Source organism: Diprion similis, chromosome 4, assembly GCF_021155765.1.
Source record: "Diprion similis isolate iyDipSimi1 chromosome 4, iyDipSimi1.1, whole genome shotgun sequence".
In the NCBI taxonomy this organism is placed as follows: domain Eukaryota; kingdom Metazoa; phylum Arthropoda; class Insecta; order Hymenoptera; family Diprionidae; genus Diprion; species Diprion similis.
Window position 1 is genome coordinate 25,557,914 of NC_060108.1, and position 14,210 is coordinate 25,572,123.

At 45.5% G+C, this 14,210-nt stretch overlaps 1 long non-coding RNA gene across 1 annotated transcript; it reads right to left on the reverse strand.

Annotated features, from left to right (window-relative positions):
- Nucleotides 1–2,976: 2,976 nt before the first annotated feature.
- Nucleotides 2,977–10,139, reverse strand: LOC124405413. The gene is made up of 3 exons (XR_006929108.1): nucleotides 9,681–10,139; nucleotides 6,243–6,459; nucleotides 2,977–3,171 (listed from the first exon to the last, which is right to left on the reverse strand). It is a non-coding gene; the product is annotated as an uncharacterized LOC124405413 (long non-coding RNA).
- Between the last annotated feature and the right edge of the window lie 4,071 nt (nucleotides 10,140–14,210).

Here is a 14,210-nt window from a genome sequence, read left to right on the forward strand (position 1 = left end):
GGACCCCAAACTGCACCGAAAACCGTCGCGTCGTTCTCTCCTCGCCTCGGCCGCTTCGCCTCTTCGTATTTCTCCGTTCTTCTCTCCTCTTCTCTCCTCTCCTCTCCTCTCCTTCTATACATCCCGAGGCAGGCACGGGGTCGCGGGCGAAGTAACGACTTCAGAATTTCATTAACGGAGGGCGGCGAGATTATTTTAAAGAGATACGGAATTACCTGATTAGGAGGGAAAAAGTCATTAACTCAGGCGAAACTAATTAACGCTAGGCTCGAGAGCGCCTTCCTTCCCCTTTCTCTCCCTTTCTCTGCTTCCCGGTCTCCACGTCTCAACGTCTCTCTCTCTTTCTCTCTCTCTCCCCCTATATCCCGTTCTCAACCTTCTACACTCCGTCATCTTCTTCTTCTTCTTCGTCTTCTTCATCGTAGAGCGTGTAATACCCTCCTCGTAGGTACAAGATGCGGAGTATAGCTGCAGGAAAGGGTAAACAATAAAAGCCTGGAGAACTGGGCTGTGCTGTGCAGGTCTCAGGGCACTCACGTTAATCTTGTTACGGTTATGAATCGCTATGCTCAGAATAATGCTATCTGCTTACTCGGAGTTCCGGTTTATTTTACCCCCTCCATCCCCATCTCCATCCCCCTTCCCTTGTCTTATGAAGATACCAACAGCTATTCAAGAATCTATTCAATTTATGTCTCAGGCATACGAACATCGTGTGATCAGCTGTCTCTAGCTATTTACGCCACACCCAGAATCACAATTTCCGTCTTTCTTGGAGGTTTTTTTTGTTTTTTTTTTTTATTTATTTCTGTTCGCGTCGAGATTCTTCTCTCAGGACCGGCGGACCTCGGTTCCAAAGGCAGAAATTCAGGAATTCGGGATTACATGATATTTCAACTCAGGTGAATAAATTCGCGACGAATTTCGCCACGTCCGCAGGTGCAAGGATAAGAAAAATGGAAATAAAAAATTACCAAAGTTATAACCCGCGACGGCGTAAACATCTTGGCGTGTGCAGGCATGCAGCAGCTCTCGTCCAAGCAATTCCTATGCATATCGCGACTTTCTTTACGATCGGTGGAAGCCCGCACCCTTTCTTTCCTTATGGGTGCGGGAGGATAACGCGGAGCTGCATCCGGATACTTGGTGGGCGAATAAAATCGGATCCTTCCGCTATTCCTTTTTGAAAAATCGAAAAGAAAATTGGTACAAATAAAACCATCTGCCCTCGCCAACGGCGCTAGCGTCTCGCAGATAAGCTTTTGTTGGTGAAATTATATATTATAACCGTGTGGCAGCTACTGTAAATACATCTCGCATGCACAGAATTTTTCTAGGCCAATCGTAAATTACACGTAGTAGGTACCTGCAGCTCGGATCTGTTGACTCTAATTACACTGTGCGTACCTGGACGCTCTCTCGACGCCTCTTGAAGAGGGGAACCTGAGTAGCCAAAAGAATATCGTCCCTCGGTTTGTTTTTCTTACACACTCGTAGCAGTTCAGGGTCGTAAAACTTGACACGGGGAAGTTCCACACGGTGAATTATGGTTTTTGGAACTGCAATTGTCTATAGCTTTAGCAATTGTACGTGTATAACTGATCGAAATTCGGAAGCAAACAAATTTCGATACCCTACATATTCTCGTGGTAAAAACGTGCGTGCAAGTGAACTGTGAACCTACCTACCCAGCAGGATCCACAATTTGGTTGAAAATTTGAAATCAAGTTGCGAGAGAGCGCGAAGATCGGTGAGGCACGAGTCAGCCCGTCAGTGTCAACGTCTAATGAACAATATACAAGACGGGACGGTGCTAAGAATCCAATATGGCCACCAGCTGCATCCGGAAGGATCGCAAGGGGAATTCTGTGATTACATTCCTGGCTGGGTTTCCCGGCAGCGTCGATCTCACCCCGAGTTTCCTTCCAGTCTCGAGTGCAAACTACGTTTCGCGATTCATCCACCGACGACATCAGCGATGGCGACTGACTGCAATAAGCAACAGCGGCTTTATTTGCGCTTGGCAGTAATTTACCCGCAGGTTAAAGGCCGCGTGCGGATCGACTGTACAGTCCTGCAATTTTTTTTTATCGATCAAAACAGCCTCCAGCCGTGGGGAACGATCGGCGATCAAGTTCATCGTCAGACGTAACGTGTTTCCGTCCGGCGTGCGGCCGATCGGCCGCGTGATCACCGCCCATGAACAACCACTGCAAGGGGACTGCGAGTTGTTGTTTATCGGCGCATTACATGCCTCCGCCTTACCGCAATTGACGATAATAATCGCGCGAATTCGCGCAAATCGCCGGCGCGCCGCTAATTTCGGAGCGATTCGATTCGCTTCGCTCCGCTCGTGCAGCCGCGATTCTCGTTCGATTTTGCCTTCGATGCCCAGCTTGTAGCGCAAAGCTATTCTTGGCTGGGGGTTGCAGTTCGTGCATTAATTTGGTCTGTCTGTGCCGGTTTGTGCGGTGGTGAACAACACCAGCGTATTGACTTTATACAGTCGTAAATAATGCCGCGAATAACACACCGGCCGTTGTCTTTTTTAATTAAATTTCGTTACTGCCAATTCAACGACCGAACCGCTGCTGCTGCTGTTGCTGCTGCTGCTGCTGGGGCACAAATAAATTGGAAAGATTCAACGCTGATTTCAATTACGATTGATTAAATGTTACTCCGTTAAACTGACCGCACCTGTACGAATTACCGAGAAGTAACCGGCGTCTATATTTCAACGTGTTTCAAGTGAAAATGAGATAATTCGCGGTCTTTTCATTACTTTCATTATTTTTTTTCATCCAAGATCGAAATCCGCATGTAGTCGACATAGGACGATTAAATCGTAAGAATGAAATGTATGTTATTTTTTACAAATAAAACTCAGTTTATAGCAATGAAATATTGTAATCATTAATTAAATAGAAACCCGAGAATAAAAAACATGACTCGCATACCTGCAGTCCGAGGTTTTTCCATCACACACGAATTTTGGTGAAAATTTGGAAACTTTTCATCCCGCGGGTCGCACGTGGGTTGAAATTGCCCGGCAGCCAAAGGCAGGTATACCCATAGCTACGTGGGCGGCATATGGAGTTGCTGAAAATTCATTTCCTGCAGCTAGACTATAAGGCGGTGCGAGGCGGCTGCAGGGATTTACCGGCAGTAAACCTGTAAAATATGAAAATTTTCAGCAAATTGCATTCTCCGACGGTGCATTCCAGTTCAAGCGATCCTCGACAATGGGCGACACCTTCCGCAGAATTCCGATCAACGATATCCTGTACCTACCCAGGACGACATTTCGCCACCGCGGTGTGTGGATTCCTTTATTGATTCGACTTTAAAAAATCAGGATAATCGTGTGCCAGTTGCAAGTTGAATATAAAGATTAACTTATTTAGTCGTTTATAGGCGGAAAAAATTCCAACAGTATATATGACAACAAATTTTGCATTTGGTTAAAAAGTTCGCTGATAAAACAATTAACTATAGCTGTTAATTTGCTATCGTGTTGATTGCCGTCGGTTTGCTCGTAGCATATACGAGTACATTAAACTGGGTTGTTTTTGTACAAAGCCATAATATGTATTGCAGTTCTTACGTAGCCTTGAGTATAAAGTCAGCGGTCCGTATAATTTCTTTCGGGGATTATACGCGTAATATATTAAGATTAGCGATAATTACAATACTTAGCGGTAGATCGTGATAATAAAAGTTTTTTGTTTTGTTTGTTTTTTTTTTTTCTTGCTACTGTTTAATTGATAATTGCACGTACCTATCGCATAAACTGAGTTGAAGATATAATTATCCTGCGATTGCTATCTGCGTAATCTTTGCGACAGTCCCAGTCACACGTCTCTGAGGTCAGTCAGCCGCCATCAGGCTCGGAAAAAGGTTTAAAGATCCCGAATTTTCAGGGCGGAATAGCTTAGTGGCGAAGAAAAACACCGCCAGCGACTCGCCTATCCCCAGAAGTTAGAGTGGGCACCCAAATGGCGGCCGCACCGCGGCACGAAGTAATTATTCCCTCTCCTTTTAAACACAGTAATCTTTGAGTTTCTTCCGCCGCACGTTGTTTATGGTAATCCATCTCCTCGCAGGTCTATAAACACAGCATATGACCAGAAATACTAAAATTGCCAGCCATGCAGGGTTATTATTATTATTATTGTTATTATATGTATACAGTTCAAAACAGTTCAACTAGAAATCCTTTTGGAAAAATTGGAAAACCATGAAAAATCATCTGAACTCATCTCACAAACAGCTGCTGTTAATATCTGGACTCCTGTTATTATAGTCCTTCAGGTACCAAAATGATCATCCTTATTCCTGTGTAAAAGAATATTTCCGCGACTAAGAAATTCTTTCACATCCAGTTTAGCACGCGTCGTTGATAAATCGTGTGACAGAGATTTCACGAGTACCTACGTAGAGACAGTTTATTAAATGTGCATAAACCTGTTACCGTGTCACACGGTGGTTATGACAGCGTGGATTTAAAGCTCGGAAGATTGACTCGAGTGTGATGCGTGTAATTCACCTTCAGAGACCTTTAAGCGCTTCCACCTTAACCGTCTAGGAGGCCCCATCTAATTGCAAGACCGAGATGGCTGCCGTGCACGCCACAGGAAATCACCCGCGCACGCCAAAAAAGAAGAAAAAAAAAAAAATTATAAAAAGAAAGAACAAAAAAAAAAAACTGTGTAGCCTATCTTACGGTTCGCTCGCTTTAACGACCGAGCCAGGCGAACGATTATAACGAGCATCTAGTTGGTTCTTCGTACCTATATAGTATACCTACATTTCCTCAGCGAGATATTTTTATCCATAAGTGATAATATTTCCTTGATCACAGCGAAGATGCAGTTCATTGATTTGAAAATGGATATGTACTGTTGAAGATATAAAAAGAAGGAAAGAAAGAAAAAAAATTATTTACCAGGGACGCAATTACACCGCATAGCTTATGAGATAATGATGCAAAAATAAATAACGAAAATTTCCAGCAACGTGGTTTAACGTGTAAGGTTGAAACCCGTTGAAATTTAATAGCGTGTGTTTATGCATTACATTTTACGTTATATGGCGCGACGTATATTTATAACGTATAAGCGATACGATCACAGCAGGTTACATTTGTATTGTAATGCGTATAGTAATTGCGGGAGTCTTGACGCGAGGGTTGCGTAATAAAAATAAACTGGAAAGAAATGAAGAATAATATGGAGAGAGAGAAAGAGAGAACAGAAAGAAGGGAAAAAACGAGGTATACAAATTTTTTTCAAAAAATATTAATACGGTTCTAAACTTACCCGTGTATAACCTACCTACCTACCTACCAACGGGCTAGATTTTACGACCTGACCGATGTTAATGCCGCGAGTTCTGTTCGGAATGGGTGTGACCCTGCTTTTTAACTATTGGACAACGGAGTTGCTGGAAGGCCGACACACACGCCCCGGATGCGAAAGAGGCTTACTGAGCTCCGACGAACTTAACGACTAATCAACCTATCGAAACGCACTTTGAAAGCTCCGTACGGTCCGGAGAGTTTGTCTATGGCGACGGCCTCGGGAGAGTCTCGTAATTCCGACCGCTGGACATGTCTTACCGTCGCGATAGCCTTTTCAAAATCATAAATGTCATTAGATAAGGCCTAACAGCTGTTGGCCCTTATCGGCGAGACACTCGTTATCGCCAGTTAGCTCGAAGTGAATAAAAAGTATCGCGTTCGAATTCTAGAACAAGCGAGTAGGTATTCATCGGAATATAAAATTTCTGCATTTGCATTTTCGCCACTTGGCCGGGGATCTTGAAGACGCGTTGCAAAATCCACCGCAACGGGATTTATTCGCGTTTTGCGTGGGCGCAGCTGCATCGGTCGCGTTTTCTGCTATCCCCATCTCCTCGTCCGGAGCGAACCAAGGGAAAGGTTATCGAACGAGAACGATGATAGATGCAAGGTGGGGCGAAGCAATCGCGTTCTAATCGACTTATAATCGATCACGAAACCTCGCATGCGGCCAAACAGAGCTCGAGCTCCTCCTCTTCCGCCATCTACTCCGCAGGCTAACCACCCATCCAATTTTCCCCCCGTTACTCGCTCATGCATTTAATGCTCGCAATTTTTACCGCATGGTTACAGCAGGGCGCGATGCATATCGCTGGAGGAATTCAAACGTCTGTACCTACATTTCGAATTTAACGTGGGGAAAATCGAAAGGGGAATCGCTTACCTCGAAGCACCTTTGAGAGGAACGTCTCTCGTCTGTGGCCTGCCATGGCACCCCGCGTGGTTTCAGGGGGCAATCAACGTTTCGTGATTAGCAGTCTCGAGATTGGCCAAAACTGATTGCTCACCAGCTCGCAGGCTCCGGACCAAGTCCGCAACGGAGGTTGAGACTCATCTTCTGGGTCCAGCTCTCCCAGCGAATTTTAGATCTCGTTTCCCAGCTGCGGATGGAAAACGGTGTTTATTTTCACGAGTGTTAAGGATACCGGTTCGAAAATGGTTTATACGGCATATGTTCACGTAAGAGCGCAACTGCACGAAGGTTGGCGAAGGAGATCGATTGAAACCGTTGTATATATACGATGAATATACGGCATAGGACGAATACGACGAGCCTTTCGTCGAATCAATTTTAATTTCAACCTTAAACACTACGTGTGCAACTTTGTATGCGTAGATATTATCGTTTTGACAAAAGTATGTTTCTCTTGCTCCATTAGAGATATAAACCAGTCATCGAGGGGCTTATTTATTTCACTTATGACACCAGCGAGTATGCGGATATCTTTAATTGCTAATCGCGTCGACAGCTGCTCGACTCCGCAAGGTGACATCGTCGTCGTCGGATGACCGTTGAATTAAAAATTTGCCCATAGAATTTTACCGTATTTCCAACATCGGTATATTAGCAGACCGGCACCGACTCCAAGCACTCACATGACAGCCAAGTAACGACGTGCGAGCTTCGGTGTCCTGGACACATGATCAAATTACCAAATCCATAAATATCACACGTACATACGTATCTCACGCGTATTCATATCTATTAGTCATCGTTAACCCCACAACCACCGCCACCAAGATATGTCATGTCATGGAAAGATCGATTTAGCGACGATAAAGTAATTTCGTTTAGTATTCAGTTTATAAATTCGACATCAATTCTCGCCATAAACACGAATAAGTATATACAATTTACAACTATTGCTTGTCAAAGCTGTAGGAAAAAATTTTCAAATCTATATACATTCCGTTGGTAAAAAAAGTATCTCGTTATCAAATAAAAAAAAAACAAAAAAAAAAAAAAAACATAATGACATTGCCTGAAAGGAATATTCGCTATAAATATTGTCCATTTGATCCAGCATCGACGTCAACGTATTTTAGAAATAGTTACTAAATCAGTGGCTCTAATTGGTCTAAGACACGAATGAAAGCGTGACCATAAGATCAGGTCCAAACGATCGATGATTGAGATTCCTCGAATTCCTAACACGAGATGTGGAATTTCCAAGCACGTTGTTTGAGGCGCCCAAGTGATTAAAAACTTTCCGAGCGCCAGAATTGTCAACTAAAATTGTTTGTCTCGAGTCAGCGTCCTACGTGGGGAAGTGGCTCGCGAGTATCGATCACGTAAATGTTTGATGAAGAACGGTGCCAGGTGCCAGAGTTACCCGGGAGCTTCGGGGCTTCTGTAGGGTTGTTTGATACAAACAACGTTGTTCGCACAATTGGCATGAAATCTTCATCGCGTGGTGCTCAGTTGGGTATCATTTCGTTGGCCACTGTCACCTTGGCGCCTGAATATTTCAGGTATGATGAAGATTTCCAGTCTCCTTACTCCATTTCGAGTCTAACGTGGATTGATTTTAGTGGAAACCGTGAATTCCAGTACCTAAGTGAGCTATAGGAAAAGGAAGTTGGCCAGTGAAATTGGCTCGACGACGACGTCTCCTCAACCCGGCACGAAACATTCAAGTTATCGTAACGAAGTTGCTACGCGTCTAGTAACGTGATAATATTCCACTCGGTGGTATCTCAGTTCGCTGTTCGTTTAGGCGTGATTGATTCACCTCTTGACCTTCGACACGATCCGTTTTCAAGATACCGTTGAAACGTACGAGTATATCAGCCCGGGACGAGCTGGTCTGCGACATAAACTTGGTGGATAACGGGGTCTACTTCGCAGTCTGAAAACAAAGCTGTGTGTTCCGATGGTGAGCCGCGTTTGCAGGGCAAGGAACACCCGTGATCCACAGTTCCTTGGTAGGTATAGCGAGGAGAAGACCGGGGTCGGGGGGTTGGGTGTAATTATGAAGCAGAGATCCGCAGGGAAAGATAGGCCACGAAACCCCGAGTGATGGATGCTTTCAGCGTTTGAACACCGCGGCAGTCCGCAGGCTTCGAAGCCATGCACCATATACGCGGCCACCCTCCTTCTGGCGATCGCAGCCTCTTAGAATGGGGAAAAAAATGGCGATTCTGAATTTTGGCGAAAACGGGTGATTCTGGTGAATCTCCTCGATTGCCGTAGTGGCAAGCGAGAAACGCGTCTTTCTGCACTGCACTGTCCAGAGTCCCGCCCAGCACGTCGACCAATAGTCATTAGGTGGGTCCATTAAACGAGCGTGCACGCTCACGCACACGCTTGGCTCGTCGAGCGACCTCGTCTTCGACGCTCGAACCACGCGTGGGGTGCTCGGCCAGGTCGGCACCACATGCCATGGCGTTTCTTCGACGGACCGGGAGGTGGGCGGAACCAAGAGGCGGCTCTTTACGGCCACCTTCCGTTCCCCGCGTCGGAAACCGCTTGTACTCCCCGATAGTCACTTGGTATACTTTGTACACGCGTGGTATAACGCGAGTATGCAGGTACCGAGGACCTGCCCGATGTTGCCTGCTTGACTATCGCAATCAAACGTCGTCGTTGCCTTTCCCGTGTTCTTCTGTTTTTCACGCTTTCCGGATCGCTGAGATTTTCGTATCGATGACTGTTTCATACAACGGCCTACGAATTTAGAGACCATTTTTTCATGGTACCGCTGGGGTGAATACCTTGGTCGTTGATCCATTCGATCATTGATCACGAATTGCTATAGCAAAAAGGGTGTTGATGCAGTTTACTTGACGTACTTGGAATTTACGATACTGTGAATTACTGATGTTGTCCCCGTGGTTGAAGAGACTCCGTAAATGTTTTTGAACAGTCACGATAAGAAGTTATAAACTTCACTGAATGAGCAACAGGATACATTTGCGATCTTGTGAACTTTGGTTTAATTTTGATTTGAGCGTCGAATGAAAAGTGGCTAAAAAAGGGATGGAATCATCGATATTTTTGTTGCGTAACTGTATAAATGGTGAAGTATAACGTAATATCGTTTGCACAAGTATCGTACCAATCAAGTACCGTAAAATAACTTGGAAAATTGACTCGTTGAACTTCTTCCTTCTCACTTCTTTGCTGTATCACTACATGATTTAACTCAAAACAAAATTCGTCATCCAAAAGCCTTAGGAAGGGTTAAAAAGAAGTTGTAATCAAACCGTCGATAAGCGGCTCGAGTATTACAATAATCACCAGAAGAATACCGGCGAATATGTAAAATTGCGTCGAGGGTGCGGATCGTCGGAATATAAGGTTAATTTTTCTTGTACTTACCAACACGCAGAGGTTCGATATGGGCAGCTTAGCAGTTTCTTATCGCACGCGATTGTCGCAGGTGGTGTGCAGGTAGGTTAAGTAACTGCAGAGAAACGTTAGAGTCGTGGGAATGGTCGTCGGGGCGGTTAAAACTGCGATGAAAATAACGCGTAACACGTGAGTAACACGCACTTCTCCGGATGATATTCGGTTTCACGAACGTCACACTTACTAGATGGAGGTTCGGCTGGGTCGAGGGGGTCGAAAATCTGACCTCGACCGATAACATCTTGCGTTCGATATTAGTCCGCGCACGCAACGGAGGTCACTCGTGACTTCGTACGCACTTTCGAAGTCTCAATGCGATGGCGGGTCCGCCAAGGTGACCGGGAATCCGATCTGGAACCCCGAAGACTGTCGTCTTCTGGCGCCCCAACCGAACTACACCAATGAGGATGCCCGGTCAGCCCTCCAGGAGAAGAGAAGCAGTAGTCAGTCAGTTGGCCAGCACCGGACCAGCCGCCGATGTGGCGATTATGTTTGCCCATTAATATGCGGCGTCGGACAAGACAAGGTCCATTCTGTTCGAAGAAGCAGCCTCATGGCTGCCTCCAGCCTGGCCTATAACAGACCTCGGGTTTGTGGGTTTGTAGGTCTAGGCCCTCTGCCAGGGCGCGTCGTATCATTTATCACTGGATTCACGCCGCCCTCTTCTCCCAGCTGGACTCGAAGACCGTTAGTCTTCAGCCCGGTGAATGCTGCTGCTTCGACCTCCCCTCCTCCTTAACCTCGCCCTTTATAGGTATACAGGAATTATATACACGTATGTACGGACATGGATAATATTATGCTCACTGTGGTGGCTCGTTCGTTCACTTTCGATTTCACCTCGTGAGTGTGGATAGGTATGTCTATACTTATGCTCATTATAGCATCCCAGCGACCATTCGTCGATCATAACTTCCTTTTTCTCTATAAAATTTTTTATTACTCACCATTTCAAGTCGTTAAAACACGAATATACTCGGTTGTTATTCCAAGATTTCAGTATGGTATCTACGCGTTGTCGAACCAATCATAGACGCACGATTTAGTCGGTGTATCGATGGTTCAGCGAGTTGATCACTCACTGACTTGAAGTCATATGGCTTTTGTGCTTCTCCATCCAGAGCAGAATCGCGATCTTATCTTCTTAGCTTATTTTATCTTCCCAATTCAAATTTGCAGCATGCAATGAGGCTTATCGTTCATTACAAATGTTGGTTCCATTGAGTTCCGACTATGAGTTTACTTGATATTTAGTCAATTATTTTTTGTTCATTCTGCGTTTTCCTGTAGCGCTATAAAGAGATCTACAATCTGCGTAACACCAGGTCGATCAGATTCCGCGTACGATGACTGATTTCCATTCGACTCTATAAGCTACTAGACTAGCTACCTAGAAAAGACGTACGACGTCTCTAGGTTATGGTTATGATTGTGTCCTGGTCGACGGAGGGCCAGCTGTGATAAGACTGCGTTATCATAAAATTCCCAGGAGAGATCTGCCGCGGGGTTCGTTGAAAATCTACATCCGGCCTCGGAAAAACGACTCATGGAAAGAATGTCTGAATATTTTTATATCCGAGGGTCCAGACAGGCCTTCGTATGGGGTTTACAATTCTATGAATAAAAAATCTAACTTGATCGTAGGTTGTGGGTGCGGATGGGCTGCGGGTAGGGTCAAGGAATAGAAGAAACATTATTCGAGGAAGATAATGGCCGTTATAATAACCCTGGTAGATACTAATGAGCGCTTCAGGAGTATTCGAACAGCAGGTAGGCAAGGGGCACCTACACCCAGGACTCGAGTCCTTTTCGAAACGATTATGGCGTGTCTCCAGTGATTTAGTAACTCGGCGTCGGCTGCGGTCGCGTCGATATGTTAATCCACGGTTATAATCCCCGAAAGGGAGACCAGAGCTTGGAGTCGAGGCGTAGGCACGTCGGCCGCCATATAGAGAAACGAGGCACATACGTGTTTGCGGTGGAGGACGAAGCGAGCGAGGAGGTTGTTAAGTCGAAAAGCACCTCACCTCCCGGGTGCAGCTCAAGTTATACGCCCGGCTTCGTCGTAAATATAAAATATAAAATATCGAAGCCTCGAATAAATAAGGGACAGCGAGGTTCGCTGCTGGAACCGCTAGGCAGCTTAACCCTTCGAAGCCGGCAACGAGTTTCCTGCAGCTCCTTACCCTGCACCTCCTCCGGCTGCTTTTGCTTTTTAATTAAAAAATATTCCTTTCGGCGATTTTACGAGATGGCAGCTTCCTCAGCATCGCCTCCTCCACCTCACCCAAGGTCATTAGCACAGATTGCCTTCCACGTCGCCCCCGGGTCCGTCACGAATCCTCGACCCTATATACGCGACCGACGGCACCGACCCGTCATCATTATCGTCACTGACGGAAGGCCCGTCGCTCCTTGTGTCCTCCTTCGGGGATGAGGCCCAGATTGACGACGGGGTGAAAAGAGAGAAATAACAAAAATAGATAGACAGACAACTGATCGGCGAACGAGAATTCAAAGATGAACGCATAGGGTCCGCGGTGAACTTCGTCTCATCGCCACGTATTGTGACAAACTTTCTCTTTTTATGATGAAGATGAATAGCGCGAGATATGTGGCTGCTCCACGCTTGCTGTATGGGATTCTCTTCACGGATTTAATTTACGACAGTCGCGCACCGCTCACTGAATCACTTCACTGCGTATGTCGGTATCGACGTTAATGACGTTATTAGGCTTACTGAAGTCACGCCTGCTGTTGCTGCTGTTGCTTTGAACAGCGCTGGGATATAACCCTGCAGTGCTGACAACGAACCGCGTTCTCCAGTTGCCCAACAGACCTGACTGCTCGACGCCTTCCCTCATGCTCTAGGACGTAAAGAAGAATAATGAGACATTCGTCTGTCACTTATTGCCATATTTTCGTATGCACGTCACGAGTTGTACGATGGATATAATCTTCCTGAACAGCTTTTCTATAGATTTGACTTGGTGATCAATTCACTAGTTATGACTTACAGCATTCTGGATAGAACTGGATTTCCATCACTGGACACCATTCGATTTCCTGCAATAGTCCTAGATTTCTTCGTATCCCGATTCTGAATCGAATCGTCACCTACGTTATGGAAGTGGACGAGTACCTATCACGAATACTTGTTAGATACTTGTAAATACATATTTGATTGAACTGGATCAATACAGTAGCTAGTTGTACACGAGAGAGTTGAGATTTAAAATAGTCTGATTTATTCAAGCTATTTCCAAGTAGCACAGTTGAAATTACGAATTATTCCCAACCGCAATGGTGTTTCGATATAGAACTTTGGTTGGCACACATGATACATAAGTTTCGCTGCAACGTCTGGCTTCGGACCACCTAAACATAAAAATTGACACACCGTGATTCCTGAGGATAATTCTTCTCGAAAGACACATAAAGTCACCACTCAATATAATTATCGAAAAGGAACTGAACGAAGAGATAAACGAAAGTCAACGTTGTTCGGGTAGATCCCAAACTAGTCAAATTTGAATACTTTGGGTCTTACCCCGACTGAATCAGAGCAAAGAGAATGAATCCCGAATCGAGTTGGCGTCGAACAACAACCCGTCGGCAATTGATCCCTCGGCGCATTTCGCGCCCCTTGACATGCCAAATCGCGAAAGAATGGAGAACAGGAGAAGGTGGGGTCGATGGTTTCTTTTCCATTGGGTGTCGGTGTCTCGGGTGCATTTCGGTCGATGCGTATAACCGCACATATGATCAGGTGGCAGGCAGGCAGGCAGGCAGGCAGGCAAGCAGGCAGGCGGCGGGGGATCAAAGATATCCTGAGCGCTAGTCTGGAAGGTGGAGGAGGGTGCAGAGGACGAGGGTGAAGGCGAGGCGGGAAAAGAGCCGAGTGAGAGGAGAGGAGAGGAGAGGAGAGGAGAGGAGAGAAACGGATGAGAATAAGAAAAATCGAAATATTATAGCATCGGACTCGGCTTCGCCGGCTCTCTGCTCGGCCGCCGAGAGGGTGAGGCGACAATCCGTGACCAATCCGACACTAAATCAGGCGACGCGAGTTCCACCTTACAGACCGACGATCCCGGGACGTATGTACTCTACCATCTGTATGTTGCTAGCCATGTAGGCAGACACCATTTTAACGTTTACATAGATCCCAGCCATGTACATGGGGACATGGGGTTGTATATAAAAACCGTGTTCAGCGTGCATCCTTCATTTCGATGTGGGTTTTGCCCTTGCGCATTAAATCGTTTCAGCTATTGCACGGGTGTTAAATTGAGAAAAACCAGTAAACGTCATTCTTTGATTGTAAAAAATATTTACGTTTCATTTATTGTCGATATCATCTACGTTGTACACCTTTGAATTTATAGTATAAACACTTTCATCGATTTAAAAAGTGTTTTACTGATATCTTATAAATTCGTTTCACGCAATGGTGCCGAAGAAGTGATGTTACAGATAGGCCATTCCGTGAATGGTACTTTT